Source organism: Lethenteron reissneri, chromosome 20 (assembly GCF_015708825.2).
Source record: "Lethenteron reissneri isolate LAM-NWPU_2019-01 chromosome 20, ASM1570882v1, whole genome shotgun sequence".
Lineage (NCBI taxonomy): Eukaryota > Metazoa > Chordata > Hyperoartia > Petromyzontiformes > Petromyzontidae > Lethenteron > Lethenteron reissneri.
In genome coordinates this window covers 14,611,795-14,628,795 of record NC_083798.1, presented here as the reverse complement: position 1 = coordinate 14,628,795, position 17,001 = coordinate 14,611,795, and the positions used below count along the sequence as shown (strand labels likewise).

Here is a 17,001-nt window from a genome sequence, read left to right as displayed (position 1 = left end):
CTGAAACGTCATTTATCATATTTTTCCTTTGAAGGCCACAGTGCTGTTTACGAACGTGTTGATTTTTTTTGTTGGATAAGTGAGCTTCTGCATCGCTGTCAATTGCAGCATCACCAAACGGTTTCTACCATTGTATAAATGGAGGGGTAGGGAACGATCTGCCTTGTGTGTCTTTTTGGGGGAGATTTGTGACACTGCAGATGTTAATATGGAAGACAAGGTAGTATCTCTTGCATGGAGGAGCTGTAGCCGAGTGGACGAGGACATGGGGCGAATATCGGGGTGCCATGGTGGTGAGATGTTAACTAGTTTGTCTGGCATACAGGAGGTTTGTTCGATCCCGACACTGACGCTTGTATATTTGGACTTTGCATGTTCTCTCCCACGTGTATATTTCACCGATAAGCAACTTCGTTAAGCTTTCATTTGTGACCAAGTTCCTTCTGAAAAAGAGCTATGTAACTCAGTGGGCCTTACCTGGTAAAATAAAAAATAGTTTAGTTTTAGTTTTTTAGGATCGGTTTAACATTCAAGCGGCGTGGCCGTCAATCCCAGCCTCTCATTATTTTATTTCCCCCACCCACCTTCCCCTGGCTACAGCGTCTGTTCCCTAAGCAACTATTTTTAACTTAAGTAATGTACAAACCATTGCATTATTAATGCAATATTAATGCAAGTATATGCATTATTAATGTACCGTATGTGTTTGTTTTAACGGTGTATCGTGTGAATACAAACTTTTTCGTGTTTTTTAAATTATGTCGCTTGGCTTCTGCTGCAGCCCACAGGGAATTTTAGTGGGGGGCTAATGTAACGTTTCGTCCCCCCCCCCGCTAAGAGGCGGGGGGGGGGGGGGTTAAAAGCCCCCTTCTTTCTGCCCCCCACCTGCCCCCCTCCCCTCCCCTCCCCCTTTAAAAGTCGTGTCAATTGTGCCATGATGTGAGAAGAGAATTTCCTAAAATTTGGTTAGGGGCCATCCATTTAGTACGTACGCATGGAGGGGGGAGAGGTTAACCCAAATGCGTATGCTTGCATATGGGGGGTCTACTGACAATGTACGTACCCATAGGAAATAGGGGGGGGGGGCTGAAACCTCAGTAATAATTTGTCTACATTGGCCTTCAAATGAGCCACAGTTCAGTTTCTTCAGCTGTCAGACAAGTACTACCGGGAGAAGTGGGACTGTGGGAGAGGTGTCACTTGTGTGCCACCGTGCCCCTGACTGCAGCTATCACGCAGCTCAGCAGTGAGTCTGACAGAGTGTGGCGGCCTGCCCCATGGATTACACATCCTGCAATCTGGCCTCACTGCAGACTGCTGCTGACTCAAGATTTTAGCTGCCGCAGTGCTCTCTGTTCGTGCTGCTGCTGCTGCTGCCCGGACTTCAGTACTAACACTCGTCTGTACATCGGTCTACTGTTGCAGCAGATGTTCAGTCGACGCACTTTATATATAAAGACTAGTTCACCGAGTTTTTAGCGTGTTTTTAAGATCGTAATAGACGTGTTTTTTAATAACCAGTCAGGATGGATAACACGGTCAAGTATAATAACTGTTTGTACAAAGCTGTGTGTAAAGCTAGGCCGCAAGCTAGTAAACAAGAACAACAAAAATAAACCAGTCGTATTCTTTGGGTCTTTTGGTAAAGTCACGTAGAACAAAAAATTATTAACAAAAAACTACGGACGTTTCGATCGCAACACGAGCAATCGTCATCAGGAGAAAAAGAGAGGGGAAGCTGCTGAGGCAGGCTGTTTGAAAGGTTTTCAATGGGTGTAGCCCAAGGGTCATAGACGAAGTGGGCGGGGCTAGTGATGTTAAAGTGAGAAATTTGCATGTCAATGTAAGATCGGAGAGCTACCTCCACGACGAGGGCACGGAGGTGGCCATTGTAATGTGAGAGATTAGCATGTCAATGTAAGATCGCATGCGGAGGTGGCCATTGCGTCGTGAGAGATTAGCATGTCAATGTAAGATCGCATGCGGAGGTGGCCATTGTGTCGTGAGAGATTAGCATGTCAATGTAAGATCGCATGCGGAGGTGGCCATTGTATTGTGAGAGATTAGCTGGTCAATGTAAGATTGCATGCAGAGGTGGCCATTGCGTCGTGAGAGATTAGCATGTCAATGTAAGATCGCATGCGGTGGTGGCCATTGTAATGTGAGAGATTAGCATGTCAATGTAAGATCGCATGCGGAGGTGGCCATTGCATCGTGAGAGATTAGCATGTCAATGTAAGATCGCATGCGGAGGTGGCCATTGAGTCGTGAGAGATTAGCTGGTCAATGTAAGATCGCATGCGGAGGTGGCCATTGTATTGTGAGAGTTTAGTATGTCAATGTAAGATCGCATGCGGAGGTGGCCATTGCGTCGTGAGAGATTAGCATGTCAATGTAAGATCGCATGCGGTGGTGGCCATTGTAATGTGAGAGATTAGCATGTCAGTAAGCATGTAAGATCGCAGCGCCACCGCCACATGGAGGATATGATCGACAGCGGCTGTGTGACATTGAACCTGTTTAATGTAAAATCGGAGAGTCGAAAATAACCACTAACATCAGAAGGTAGGATGGAAACATCACAGCCAGTTATGACTTAATCTGGTTAATAACGTCCTTCCAATGATTGCTCAGTTTGTACCCATCTTCTCGGTTGAAATTGTGTCTCTGTCTATATATCTGGATGGCTTCATGAACGAATCTTTGTTGATAGCCAGTGGGTTTGCAGAGTACCTTCGTCTTAGAGAAATCAATTTCGTGTGAGCCCACCGCATTACAACAATGATCATCCACGGCCGAGGTATTGGTCCTACCGTGTTTCAGATCTGCCTTATGTTCACGAACACGGTCCGAGACATATCGCTTAGTTTCCCTAATGTAACTACTGCTGCAGACACAGCTTGGTTTGTATTCGCTGAGGAATTGCATGTCAGGGGTCACATCCTACCCCCTTTTTTCTCCTGATGACGATTGCTTGTGTTTCGATCGAAGCGTCGTAGTTCTACCGAAAGACCCAAAGAAAATGAATTCCTGCAGTCACAAAAACTTTAAGTCAAGATAGAAACTAATCGGTTATGGGACAAAATAAAGTGGGATTAAATTCCTATAATATGTCACCTGTTCGACTGCGTTCAGTCGGCGTTTGAACCTAGCAGACACCAGACACACCTTTTAAAGGTACGCAACTTAATTATTTAATGCAGCCGGCGGTGGACTATCTGTTTGCTTAAACACTTTAATATTATTAATCCTTGAGCGTTTCTGCGTGGATTGAATATCGGCCGTTCTATAGCATTCGGGGGGGGGGGGGGGTCAAGATTTGACAGATTTTTGCGTACCTACTAAATGGATGGCCCCTTACATTTCTGTTCGCTGTAGTCAGTGTGGTGTTGCAGGTCTCCCTTTACAAAAACGGTGATAGTAAATCAACGTGGGATCTCTCATTGGTTTCCTGAACAAGACACTGAATTGGAGCAATGTGGAGATGGGTGCTGATTTTTGAACACTCTTGCACGGATGAGACCGGAATGTGTTGACACACTGTAACTCCGACCATTGCCTGTGACCAACTCTCCCAGAATGCACTCGGATCTCATCGGATCTCAAATGATAAGCCGGATTTTGAACCTTGCCACTGGATTGGTAACCCCCCATCGATATATATCTAAATGAACTCAGGCCTCCCGTAATGCACGTTATTTCTGTGCGGCCACCCCCACTCTGAATCTCTCCCCTTTCCCCCACCCACTGAAAACAGACACTGCTCCGTGCAGATTCGAGGCCCTGATGTAGCTTCTTTCTCCCCTATCCTCTTCTTTCCTGACCCCTTGCTCCCATTTTTCTATTCCCTTTCCATCCTCTTACCCCTTTGTTTCCCATAATTTATCCTCTCTCGTTCCTTTCTCTGTGCCCGTCCATTACATCCTTGACTCTACTCCACTTCCTGCAGTGTGTCACAGGTACCAACGTTGGTAGTGCTTAACAGCAGCTGTTATAGACAGCAAGACTCCACTGCCAGTAGAGGGCTAAGAAAGTCAAGTCCATTGTCGTGCATGTGCTCCAACATTCGTGCTTGCCCGCCTTCACCAACACACACTCACCGGCATTGTGAAGCATGGTCAGATAATCCCCATGATCCGTACTGTGTGGGGAAGCTCTCTCATCCAGCAGGATTTACAAATGATATTCTTTTACTTCAGTTTCGTAACTCGGTCTTGGAGTTTATAAGCAGCGAGGGGAGCCACTTGCAAATCCGAGAAAAGCTGGTAAACCAGTCTGTTAGAGGGGCCCCCCATTCATTGCATCCGACTGCAAGGAGAAATGTGCACACATTAACAAAGCGAACACGCACGCACTGATTGTTGCCGGCACGTCGTGTAACGTTATATTTTTTAAATGGCAGCAACAATCATTTGAGCCCTCTGATTGTGGGGCGCCACGGTGGTGAGATGTTAACTACTTCACTTGGTATACAGTAGGTCGTCGGTTCGATCCTGACCCTGATGGCTGTATATTTTGAGTTTGCATGTCTTTCTCCCCGTGGTCACGTGGATTTTTCGCCAGGTCCACTTGTTTTTCCCTCCACATTTAGAACCAACATGCGTTTAGAGTATTTGGCTGTTATACATTTTCACATGAGATAAGCCGCTTCGTTGAGCTATCATTTGTGGCCAGGTTGCTTCTGAAAAGAGCTACATAGCTCAGTGGGCCTTACCTGGTAAAGTACAAATTGTTAAATCGTTAGTTTAGTGTTATTTGTGTCGTTTGGCAAGACGTCCAACGTTTTTCGCTCCACGTTCTGAGAGCGTTTTCAGCTTCCGAGCATGCGGGGCGAAACCATCGAACATCATGCCGAACGGCACGGAACGCAACCCCCGAAAAATGCGCGTGAGAGCCGGGTGGTGCAACTGCAACAATCTACGCCGCAGCGACAACAATACAACGATGCATTCATGGCGTCTAAGCGCAACCGCATCTTAGTACGCTTTATATAAGATTGAGAACTGCATTAGGGTGAAAATGGAGTCCGTGGGGTGGGAGGTCAGGGCAGAGACACCAAAAGGTTATCACCAATAACCAAGGAGAGCCCACGTTTGTTAAAATACTTGCAATGAGTGCTTTTTTTTAAAGTAGATCAGTGGCATTTTCACGAAAAAATACATACACGAGCCTGGCCATTGGCGAGTTTATACAACGATTGGCACGATAACCGTTTTGTTGTTTTCGTGAAAACATGTCAAGCATCCTCGAATGGCCAGACTAACGGGCGTAATATTTCGCGGGTGTAGCAATAAGTAGCCCATGGGCTCGCTTAAACAACGGCCACGAGCTCGCACGGACACTCGGGGGCTGCGTGAATTAGTGATGAGCGCGCGGGAGAGATGGGCACACGGACTACAACATCCCTCTCCTAATAAAGTGCTGCGGAAATAAATGATTCACGGTAAATATGAGCAAACTCCCGGAAACCAATAGCTCCGACCTGCAGTACAGCCAACCGCACGTTCTGCCAAAAAGGGGGCGAAAAATGAAAATAAATGTATATTTGTGCAGTCGACATATGATGTACTGCAAGGGCTTTCTTTCTTTATTTGTTTATTTATTTTTGCAATCTGCAGTGTTTCATAATTCATGTTTGCCGCTGATTTATAAAGCTTCTGCAAATGCTTTGAACGGATGGCCTTACATGCCGCGTGTATATCCACCAGATTCATGGCGTGACAATTCATTTGTCTTAATCAAAGAGCAAGGAGTAATACATCAGCCAGCCCTGGCCCGAGCGAGGGGCTGTAAATCCCATGGATTGGACGTTTTCGGGGAGGGAATTTCCCCACCATGGCCGGCAATGGTACCCAGGAGTCCGTGTCGTGAGAGTGTGGTGGTGGGATATTGATTTTGTGGCGTGTAGCTTGAAAACTACCCATTAGCGATTATCCCCATTGCAAACACTAACGGACGTAAATTTATGGAGGAAGCTCTTACGCAGGTGTCGCGAGGTTAAGTTGCGCTCAGGAGAGAGGGTTCTTGTGGAGGGACACTCTTAATTATTTTGGATGCTTTGTTTTGTTCCAGTGTTTTTTTTGATTTTCCCGATTTAAATACGTGCCACTTAGAGGCGAGCGTAAATTGTGTTAGTCATACCACAGGCGTCGAGTCATATTTCATTGTAATATGTGCAGCAGACTGCATGTCATTGCACAATTAGTGAATGTCCCATTTATTACGATATATATAATATACCTGTTCAGCCCGATTCAATATTTTGTCCGAGAAAATATTATATATTGATTTGTGTTTTTGTTGTCAATAATGAAAGAAAATTAATCAGGATAATGAATAGCTTTTTTTTTACAAGCCACAATTTTGGTCTGCGGAATAGTTAGCTCATCCCACGCCTGAGCTGGTGGTGAGATTGTGTTCATTAGGCTGGCGACGATGCATAGATTCAGAGATTATAATGATTCTGTCGCTCGCGATACGAGTGTCGGATCAAGCTTGCGAAAACTGATCATTTACAGCTCGTGGAAATGATACGCAAATTATGTTTTACATTAAAAGCTCATGGGACAAATGAAACCGCACAAAGAGACAGAACAAAAAGAGAAACAATACAAACGAGACAGTAAATGTCAGACGATAAAACTAACGATCGATTCTGGAGTCAAAATTGCACACCTTGAATAGTGACAAATCGCCAAATTGCTGGAAGGGGTAAAACGTGACTTGTGTAGAATTTTCCTTGATCTCTTGGACGTGGACGTGGTGAATTTACCAAATAATAGAGTGAAGCACTGGCCCCATTGTGATCATGTTTGTGCACAAGTTCTCCACCAAACACTCGCATGCGCGTGTGCGTGAGCACGCACCTGTGCACTATTGCTCAAGTGCATCGAAACATCCTTTTGCTCGCTTGCTCGCTCCCACAAACAAGCGCCCGCAGCAGGAAGCCGCCGCTGCCCATGCCAGCTTTCGCTTGCACAGGAAGACAAATACAAATAGCCCCCCCCCCCCCATAGCCTTAACAGACTGTTGTGTGCCGCAACGGTACACAAAGGGATGGGTGGCCAGCACCACGCCTCGAGTGGCGATGTTAACATTGCACCAGGTACTCATTTGAGGCTGGGGAGGCCCAGTACCAGTGCAGATAATCGTCACTGGTGTTGGTGGCCGTGAGTGGGAATCGAACTCTGGTCGCCAGGTTCCTAGCGCAGCGCGCTAACAGCTGCACCACCGCTCCCCACACGCATGTAAACACACACGCGAACGTAGCATGATGAAATCACTTTTAGTGTTTCATCTCGTCGAATCTCGGAAGCTAAGTAAGGTTGAGCCCGATGAGTACTGTACTTAAGCTTTCTCTGGGGAATACCAGAATAGGGTTGAGTTGCGATGTGGATATGAGGTGACAGTAGAGCAAGGAATTGTTGAATCTATCTGTGTGGAGTTTTGAGTGTGCGTGGTTTTTCTCCGGGTACTCCCGATTTCATCCCACATGAAAAAAACTCGTAACTCTCATGAAATTGTCCAACCATCCTCATGCAAGAACCTCCAGCAAGAGAGCCTTGAGATTCAGTGACACTTATTTGGTTAAATAAATGGCATTATTACACAATAATAATGCCCTTTTGGGTGGCATCCTAACCACTGCGCTACCCAACTTCGAATCCTGGCCACGGCTAACATCAGGTGATGAGTGATATCTGAACCGGTCCTGGGAACCCCCCCCCGCAACCCCTTTCACCAAACCACACTGACTAGCGTGGTGAAGTATGGGTCAAATAAACTCATCCCCATTACCGACATCCAACCCCCTTCAACCCACACTGACTAGCGTGGCGAAGGATGGTCAAACTAACCCCCATGACCAACATTTATCAGCGGGATTGGCAAAGCGCTGTAAATTAAAAAAAACGAAACCCATGATAAACTTTACATGTGCGTGCGAACAACTCAAATTGCCCAGTATCTCCATCATCATCGCTTGTTTTTGTTGAATTTCTTTCGGTCGGTCGGTTGGTTTTGTGAGCGGATCAGCATTACAGACGGCGCGGAACAATGCCTTGCCACACGCGGCTCGTAAACACAGCATTGTGGGCCCTCGGTAGTGGCGCTAATAACAGCCGTCTCGCGAGTAGTTTTCATTGCAACAACGTAGCACGCAGCATTTATCCCTCGCCTTTTTTCCGGCACGCGTAACGAAGCGTGTGGCGCCAGCACGGAGGGTCACTGCTTGCCCTTCGTTCTGTAATCTCTCGCCGCGCTCGCCAATTACGGGATGAGTGGAGTAATTCACCCGCCGCGTCGTTGCGGAGTTTTACGGTGGAAAAAATTAACACGCTAAACGCTTAATTTGTATTTTTTTTGTTGCAGAATTGCACTTTCCGCAGCAACGGGCGTTATTTTAACGTCGCAGAGACGAGATAAATTTGCCATCAAAATCACCGGCGATATTTTTTTTTTAGTCCATTAAAGGTTTCACTTTTCATTTTATTTTTTTACATCATCAACGCGGGCCATTTAACATACGAATATAATAAATGCGTCATTACACGAGCCGGTCTTGACAATGATTAATTCTCATTTCCCAGCACGCCACCGAGTGAGTAAAATAACAAGCCCTTGGTGGCCTCGCTTTGCTCTCTATGGTTGTTAGTAATGAGGAGAATTAAATCCGTGAAATGCATTTTTTTTAACTGGCGGTGAGGATTACCTTGCGGCTTGTTTACTTTAATCACCTCTTTGGATTCGTTGTTATCGTCGTCAGCCATGATCAACTAGCCACTGCTGGATGACGGCCTCCTCCGAGCGGACCACCTCCAACGTTCCTGCGATGCAGTAACAATCCACTGCCTCTGCACACTGCATCTCTCCCCGGATTGATGTGATCTCTCTCTCTTAGATGTGTTCCATCTTTAGGCTTGTGTTCCATCATCGCCCTCGACCATTATCCAGTTTTTCTCCGAGCGACGCGTGCCGCCCAAGCCAAGATTCCGCGTCGAACCACCCTTTAGCCTCCGATCCACGTGCATTAATTCCAAGTGTCCACCGCTCCACACTTCTTTGACCACTTTTCAGTTTTTGTTCCATTTTCATCCTTAACGGTGATGTTTATGATCTGTACGTTATAGCAAGTAATACACATTCATGATATACTGTATATGTATATTTAAAAAAAAACTCCTGTTGGAAAGCTTTATAGAATCCATGAATATCGACGTTCTACTTCGGGCACATTGATATGTAATTATCAAGGTCAGTTCTCTCCTCACCGTGTTAGACCGCGTTTATACCGTACAATATTATTATTATACCGTACTAGACCGTGCTGATTTTAAGGACGCAGGTGAAGTGTCGCTCATTCCTGTCTCTCCGGCTTTGTCGCACGCACAACAGAAGCACGTGCATGTGCCGCACATTTGCTTTGCCCGGTTAGCCGAGTGAGCGCCGGTTAGACGAGCGTTCCGTTTTTCACTCTCCTCGTCGCAGTCGCACTCTGGTGATGAACGTAACTCTACGTCCTGCCAAAGCGGCGCGCTTCCCGTCGCCATGCAGTGAAACCCGAAAAGGTTTTTATTTATGTTTTGTTGTTTTTCCAAGGTACGACAGTTATGTATATACATTGTAATTCAATACAACTTGGATTTACAATTTTAATTCCTCATTTGCAAGGGGATCCTGGATGAAAACGAGACAACATTGGACGCAGCCGTTGCACACAAAAACTCATAAATAAAGAAAACAATCGGACCACTCTAGTCGTGACGAACACTGCCTTGTCCACGTGCACTGTATAGCCTTGTGTCAATCCACTGCTGGATGATGGCCTCACCATGCCGTACGGGTCCTCGTGGTTATTTGACCTTACTTCACCATGCTGGTCTGCGTGGGTTTGTGAAGCCGCGGAGCATAGATTGTGTTACATAGGGGTGCAGTACACCAATGGGTTTTGTTACACAGCCCTCTGCTGCCCTTAATGTAGCCCCAATACGGCCGTCTCACATTTTGTTTACACGTATATATAAAATAATCTCACTTTTTGGACAACGGCCCATTTATACTTTGTTGCTGTTGCCCAAACCCTGAGCTGAAGTAGTTTTATGTTATCAGACAATGTTCATAAGGAAAGGTGGTCACCGTCATTAGCCATGGTTAATCCACTGCTGGATGAAGGCCACTACTTCTTCTTCTTACTGTTTTTAACGATGTCTCTATCCTTGCACGTGTTCTCTAATCTACGGGTTCCTCATTCTCCCTCGCAGTGTAATTCCAAGCAATCATCCCCCCCTCTCTTTGCTTCCTTGTACACTTATCAGTTTTTGTACCATTTGTTTTGCTATTCATCGTGTTTTTGATCAATGTCATAGCAGGTAATATGGATTCATTATCATGCTACTCCTAAAATAACACTGGTCAACACACTTTTTCTGGCATAAGGTATTCCAACGGTTTTAAGGTAATTTTGGGGTGCTGATTCCAAATCTGGCATCAGTTTTTGTCTATCACATCAGGTTTTTGAAATATCAATTATTGCATTTTCAATAAAAACTGCAGAAGAAAAATATTAAATAAATGTGGATATCTACATAAAATTATATTATAAACACACTATCCTAAAAATACAGCACCATATTTTAACACTAAAGCAGTCACTGACTCGCAACAACTTGCAATCATAAGTGACAGAGTTAATTTCGGGTAAAAGCAATGAAAATGGGGTATGCCGATAGCATAAAAATGAGATGTGATAGAGCAAATCTGAGATCAGATTTGGAATCAGCACCCTGAAATTAGTCTAAAGCAGCTGCAAAAGTCCAGGCCAGAATTTTTTTTTTTGACCAGTGTAATATATGCATCGAGTGTCCAGACTGACTGCTGGCTGAGCTACTTTCCATCCCAACAATAACTCTATTTATGGCTGTGGGCCGTTGGCCACTGAAACTAGCTGGGTAACTGGCTAAACGGAATTTTCCATGTTACAGATACACATTGCATTGAATTGAAATGGTGGAAGATGTTCGGAAAACGCATCGCGGATAGCGTTACCGAGGCGGGATTAACGGACACAGAAGCCTGACCACGGTTCATTTGAATTGGCAAACCTTTTCAATTTATGTTCCTATTAATGTAATTCTTTCACCAGAATAGTCTTTAAATCCCGGAGAATAAATATAGAAATACTCAAAATAATGATGATCTTGCCATTGTATTACTACATAAAACAGCAGATTGCTTTTTGTGCTCCAAGTACAGAAATATGAGAAGAGTGAACACGACATCTGTCTCTAATTTTCCGTTGCATAGCAATCGGTTCTCTTACCAGTTGTTTTGTTAAATTTATCCTTACGAGGACAAATGGATGGTTGGAAAGCGCTACAGAAGCCATGCATATTCATTACTTTTCTTCCTTATTAATATTGTTATCTTTTGAGGACACAGCAGTTTTCCCCCCATTTTAAATAGCATTAATTATTTTCGGCCTTGTTAGGTTTGTTTTGTTATGTCTACCTGCCGCTACGTTTTGATAAAAAAAAATATCTGGTGGTTATTGAGCCTTGGTGGCTTGTTCGTGCACTTTTATCCTCCATAAAAGAGGTTTTGCTTGCGTTAGATTGCTTAAATATAAATGTGTTGTTAAACCCGCCACCAATTAGAAAGGTTTTCCGTGTAAACAAAATGTGCGGATTCGTTACTAGTTCAGAACACTGCTGGAGAGTAAACCCACAGCATTTACAATGCGAGTACGACGTTTCGCCGGTAATTACAACCAAACCTCATCAATATTAGTCACGAAAGCCGATGTGTAAAAGTGATTTTTTTTATCCTCGTTTTGATTATAACTTATTAAAAGGGCACAGGTGAAGCATCACTCGTGGGTGGCAGCGTAGGTGCTGTCCAGCGGAATAAACAGAATTAAGTGCTGGACCCAACTTTATTTTAATTTAGTTTTTTTCCCGCTGGGAGCAAAGTGATCTGAATGTAGTCAAGTGTTTTTTTTTGTCAGTCCCTATGCAGGACCCTCTGAGCTTGGGCGACAAATGTAATTCTACTTTCTACCAAATCAGTTGCGCTTTCCCATTATCGTGCAATGGAATTACTTGATTATCGATGTTGTTTTCGAGGTAGCTTTTTTTAATTTGGATACAATCAGTGCTTATTTTCAGACAACAGCCCCAAACATCGTTCCGAGAATTAATTCGGCAGGCCAGCCACATCCATCTCGTTTTCGTCCATGATAAATCACACTAGATACAACAATAACGGTGAATCCATGCATCACACTTTTTTTTTTAAACCTGTTTATAGGATTTTGAATATTTGATGTAATTATGTGTGATCAATTAGCTCGGTTGGCTACATAAGGTGCGAAAGAAGTTCAAAATACGTACATTATTATGGATGGGCCTGTGTTGTACTCTTGAGCAGGGGTCCCCCAACCCCCGGGCCACGGACCGGTACCGGTGCGTGGCCTGTTAGGAACCGGGCCGCACAGCAGCAGGAGGTGAGAGCGGTGAGTCCGCACGTGGCCCGCCCCCATTGTTGTTTATTCACCACTTCCATCCGCGCCTCTTTCCCGCACTGCGCACTCGTCTCAGTCACAGTTTTGGTAAGCCCACAAGCTCTAACCCCTAGTAGCCAAAATGAGTAAAAAACAAACGTCGCTGGAGAGCTTCTTTGAAAAGGGGGAAAGACCCAATGATGACCCCCCCCCCCCCGGTCCGTGAAAAAATTGTCTTCCACGAAACCGGTCCCTGGTGCCAAAAAGGTTGGGGACTGCTGCTCTAGAGGTAGTGCCTCATTCCAATGAGCCCTGGGTACAACACAACGCAACTTGGATGTATCCAGCATACACATTCAGCCTCATCTCAAGATGTTCTCTGCAGTCACTTGAGATTCACATTGTGATCATCAGCCGTGTTCCCTCCACTGTTTGATGAAGGCCTCCCACAATCTGTGTCGCTCCTGCACATGAGCTCGATCTAATTGCTCCATCTCCACGGTAATCGTCATCTCGTGTTCCCTCCTTTGGCTTCCATTGCCTTACCAGACTCATCCATTGGCCTTCAATCTTTTTTTTCCCACCGTGGTGCATCCTGCCCAAGCCCTTACTTTCCTTAACAGTCAAATTTTTTTTTGCATTTGACTGCAAGTATTGCGGTTAATGTAAACATGATTCCGTGCAAAATGTGTCAGTTTTGTTGCCAGAAAAAAGGGGAAAACCCATATTAGTATATTTTGGTACTGGCAAAGGAGGTCCCATGATGTAGCTGCTCATCCCGAGCTCTCATTACTCTGATAATGCGTTGTCTTGAATTGTGCGCCTGTTGGCGTCATCTGGTCGAACACCATATGAGACCAGGCTCTAAAGAAAGCTGTCTCTGGTGTGGACCAATCAGTTTCAAGGACAATGCATAAATTATCAGAGTATTGTTTTTTGTTTGCATTTGACTGCAAGTATTGTGGTTAATGTAAACATGATTCCTTGCAAAAGGTGTCAGTTTTGTTGCCAGAAAAAAGGGGAAAACCCCTATTAATATATTTTGGTACTGGCAAAGGAGGTCCCATGATGAAGTCAATAGTCACCTTCGTCATCATCATCTATCCTGGCCTCTTACCCACGGTGGCGAGATGTTAACCACCTCGCCGGGTATACAGGAGGTCGTGGGTTCGATCCCGACCCTGACGCTTGTGTATTTGGAGTTTGCGTGTTCTCCCTGTGGTCGCGTGAATTTTTCCCCGGGTCCTCCGGTTTTTCCCTCCACAATTGAAATCAACATGCATTTAGATTATTTGGCTGCTATACATTTCCACGTGATAAGCTGCTTCGTTGAGCTATAATTTGTGACCAGGTTCTGAAAAGAGCTATATAGCTCAGTGGGCCTTACCTTGTAAAATACAAATAATTTAGTTAAAAATAGTTTTACCTTTTGAGTTGGTAATAGGACAGCTTTAAGTGTAAAATAATTTTTCCAACCATTCTTAATCCACCAGTTGATGACGGTGGCCTCATGCCATGTCAGTCATGGTGTTTTTTTGGACCATACTTCCCCATTGCGGTCAATGTAGATTGGTGAATGGCAGGGGAGGACAATTCCGATTCTGATATCACTCGACACTGACATTAGCTGTGGACGGGAATTGAATTCCAACTGATGGGTTCACAGCGCAGCGCTCTGAAAACTGTGTAACTCCCCGCTGTGTAAAATATCATATAGCAAAATCTACTGCGTTAAAATGTTGACATTTACAGAACTTTGCGATCTTTATATGAAAGGCAGTATACAAAACATTACTATTATTATTTTGTCCGTTTGCGTCTCCAAAATCATGAGCACAGAACATAATACAACGACACGTGTTCATGAATAATTATTCTGCGTTGGCTATCGGTTCGCTTTAAAAGTGATTATCTGAACGAATAAAAAAAAACACAAACAAAATTTTTTATCACGCCGTCATCCAGGCAAGCCCGTAATGAGTGTGCGCGAAATGAGAGCGGGGGAAACACATGAGACGCGGTGCATCTGTCCTCGGCGATGGTGAATACCGGCGGAATCCGCCCACTACGAGACTGAAACTCCGTCGAGCGTAGACGGAAGCCAGGTAAATGGCGGAAGCTGATGAGAGGCAGCCGTATGCGCACCAGATCGTAGCGGAAACGCCGGCAAGCCTCTTAGCCGCCTCGTCGTATTCGCGGAGCGCTCCTGCCGACTTGGACGACGCCAGAGTTCGGCGCATCTGCCATTGGGCTCGTGATGGCCTCGCGTGAAGTTAATAAAACGGCAATAAAAACAAATCCACGCACAAAGGACGAGCGCGCCCTGTCGACACGCGTGCTCGCATTGTTGCGCCCTTCCCCAATGTGGCTCTTTCATTTCACCTGCTTTTAAATCAGGCGCGGGCGGCTGTAAATTTGCTAAACAGTTTCACCGATTTGGCGAGGGGGGGGGGAGGCAGTGGAAGCGGGTGGACAATGAGCGATGGGTTGTGTGGGCCCGTTGCTCCATGGGTGTATTGAGAGCTCGCGGGGCATTTGTCACCGAGTTGTCTGCGGTGACAAGGAGTGCTAGTTGGGCAGGATTTATCGCGGGGGAAACAATAGCGCTATGAAGCATTTACAAGCCGGTGATGCTGACAGTAGAAGTAGCAGCAGCCTTCTTCCTTTTTTTTTGGCACCAGAGAAAGTCACGGCACTTTTTTGCTCGTGGCCAATTAAATTGAAAGAAAAAAAAACCTACAGTAATAAAAAATACAAAAGTAAGAAGAATCTGGTATCAGGATAACAAAAAATCCCAGCCTTCATCTGAGAGAGACACGCAGCACTTTGAGCGCGTGCGTGCACAGTGTATCAAAACATCTCACTTGTATATCATCATGGGGATATGTTTGCTTTTCAGTGTCATGGAGCATGGCCGCTGTTGTGAAATGGCAAGGGACTCCATCTCAGGGCCTCTTTGCAGCCGTTGGCTCTGTCCGCTATTGTTCTGGCTTTTAAGAGCACGCACGCACACGTACACACACACGCACGCACGGCAAGATACACGAACTGCAAGCTTAACCACCGTGCAGTATTGACCCTTCCTTTCAAAAGTTTATTCATGCATCACATTTTTTTTTCACTACTAAGTTTCTAAATCTTTTGCACACAACCTTAGAGTTTCCTGAAGGTGAACCAAGAGTTGGAAGTTTCCTTTTTTCGTCCCACAAAACATTTCCAGTCAACGCACCGGTAAGTGCGGCACGCATCTTGTGTCGTTCTGCTCGTTGAGGCCAACAGGAAATCCTGAATTGAGACCAGACGACACACGTACACGCGTTCCACATGAACAGAAAGTGGTGGTGGAAAGTAGCCTTCCGTTTCCACGTTGGTACCCGCAGGAAGACGGTCACTGCACATCGCGCGGTGCTTTCAGATGTGCTTCTGCGGCCATCTGGAACGCTCTTCCTTCTGATATTTGGAAGCCACTGGAGCTATGCACTTTTAAATCGAGATTGAAAAACCATTTCAGTATAACTGCTTTTTGTGTTTAGTTTGTTGTCATTTGCTCGCATCTCCGATCAGCATGGTTGGCTATGTACCGTGCGAAAGACGTTCAGCATACATACATACAACATACAAAACATTTGTAAAAATAAAATATTCCATTGCTTCTTCTGTGGACGCTTCAGTGGTGTGCATGCATCTGTACGAGATGTGTATAATTAAGTATGTTTCAGGCATGACAAATATTTTGTATTAAACTTTAGGTTACTGAATACCATTGTTACTAAACATTGTATTTATGTATTACATCTCATCGAAGATAGTACTCACATTGTATTGTGCCTCATCGAGTCATCCTAAGGCACAATAACATTTTATGGCTCTATATTAGTTTCACTTTTTTTTCTCTCCACAAAATGCCTGGCACAATTTTTTGCAGAAGTAAAATAAAACAAGCCAATGTTAATGCTCGTCTATCCCACACACCTGTTTAACTGGCACCGAATTCATGCAGCATGAAAATCGGATGCGCGTCTGACCGCTCGTTACAAATGCTAATGCGCCGGCGTTTAATTTTATGCAGTTTGCCCAACCGCACTGTGCATTGTCCTTTTTGTCCTGTATTCTGCTCTAATAAGGCTGTCTTGCTCAGTTAATTGAGTTTTCTGAAGAATTTGAATCATTCCTTCCCTGGGGGTGGCCGTTTGGAAAGATTCCTCTGTACGCTCAAAGTGTTCCACTCTGGTCAGCCCCTCGAGCTAATTAATGTAATAGGGAGCGTCAGGCCGGGCTTTGCAAGGGCGATTGTTGGGAAGCGTTCAGAACAAATGGCCATTAGTTGTCCTTAAGACTGGCTTCCACTGCGGCAAGGTTAATCTGTGGGGTAATTCTGCAAAGGAGGTTAAAGGAAGGAGAATTGGGCATGAACTGGATGGGGGAGGCTCCGTGTCAAATAATATGGGCTAATATGGGCGGTAGGGACGCTGCTACCGTGCTGTAATGGTTAGCACTGTGGACTT

The 17,001-nt window shown here is 45.0% G+C and overlaps 1 protein-coding gene across 2 annotated transcripts in view; it reads left to right on the top strand.

Annotated features, from left to right (window-relative positions):
• Positions 1–17,001, top strand: part of LOC133344834 (retinoic acid receptor beta-like) — an 83,704-nt gene that overhangs the window by 9,797 nt on the left and 56,906 nt on the right. The gene's annotated exons all lie outside the window — the stretch shown is intronic.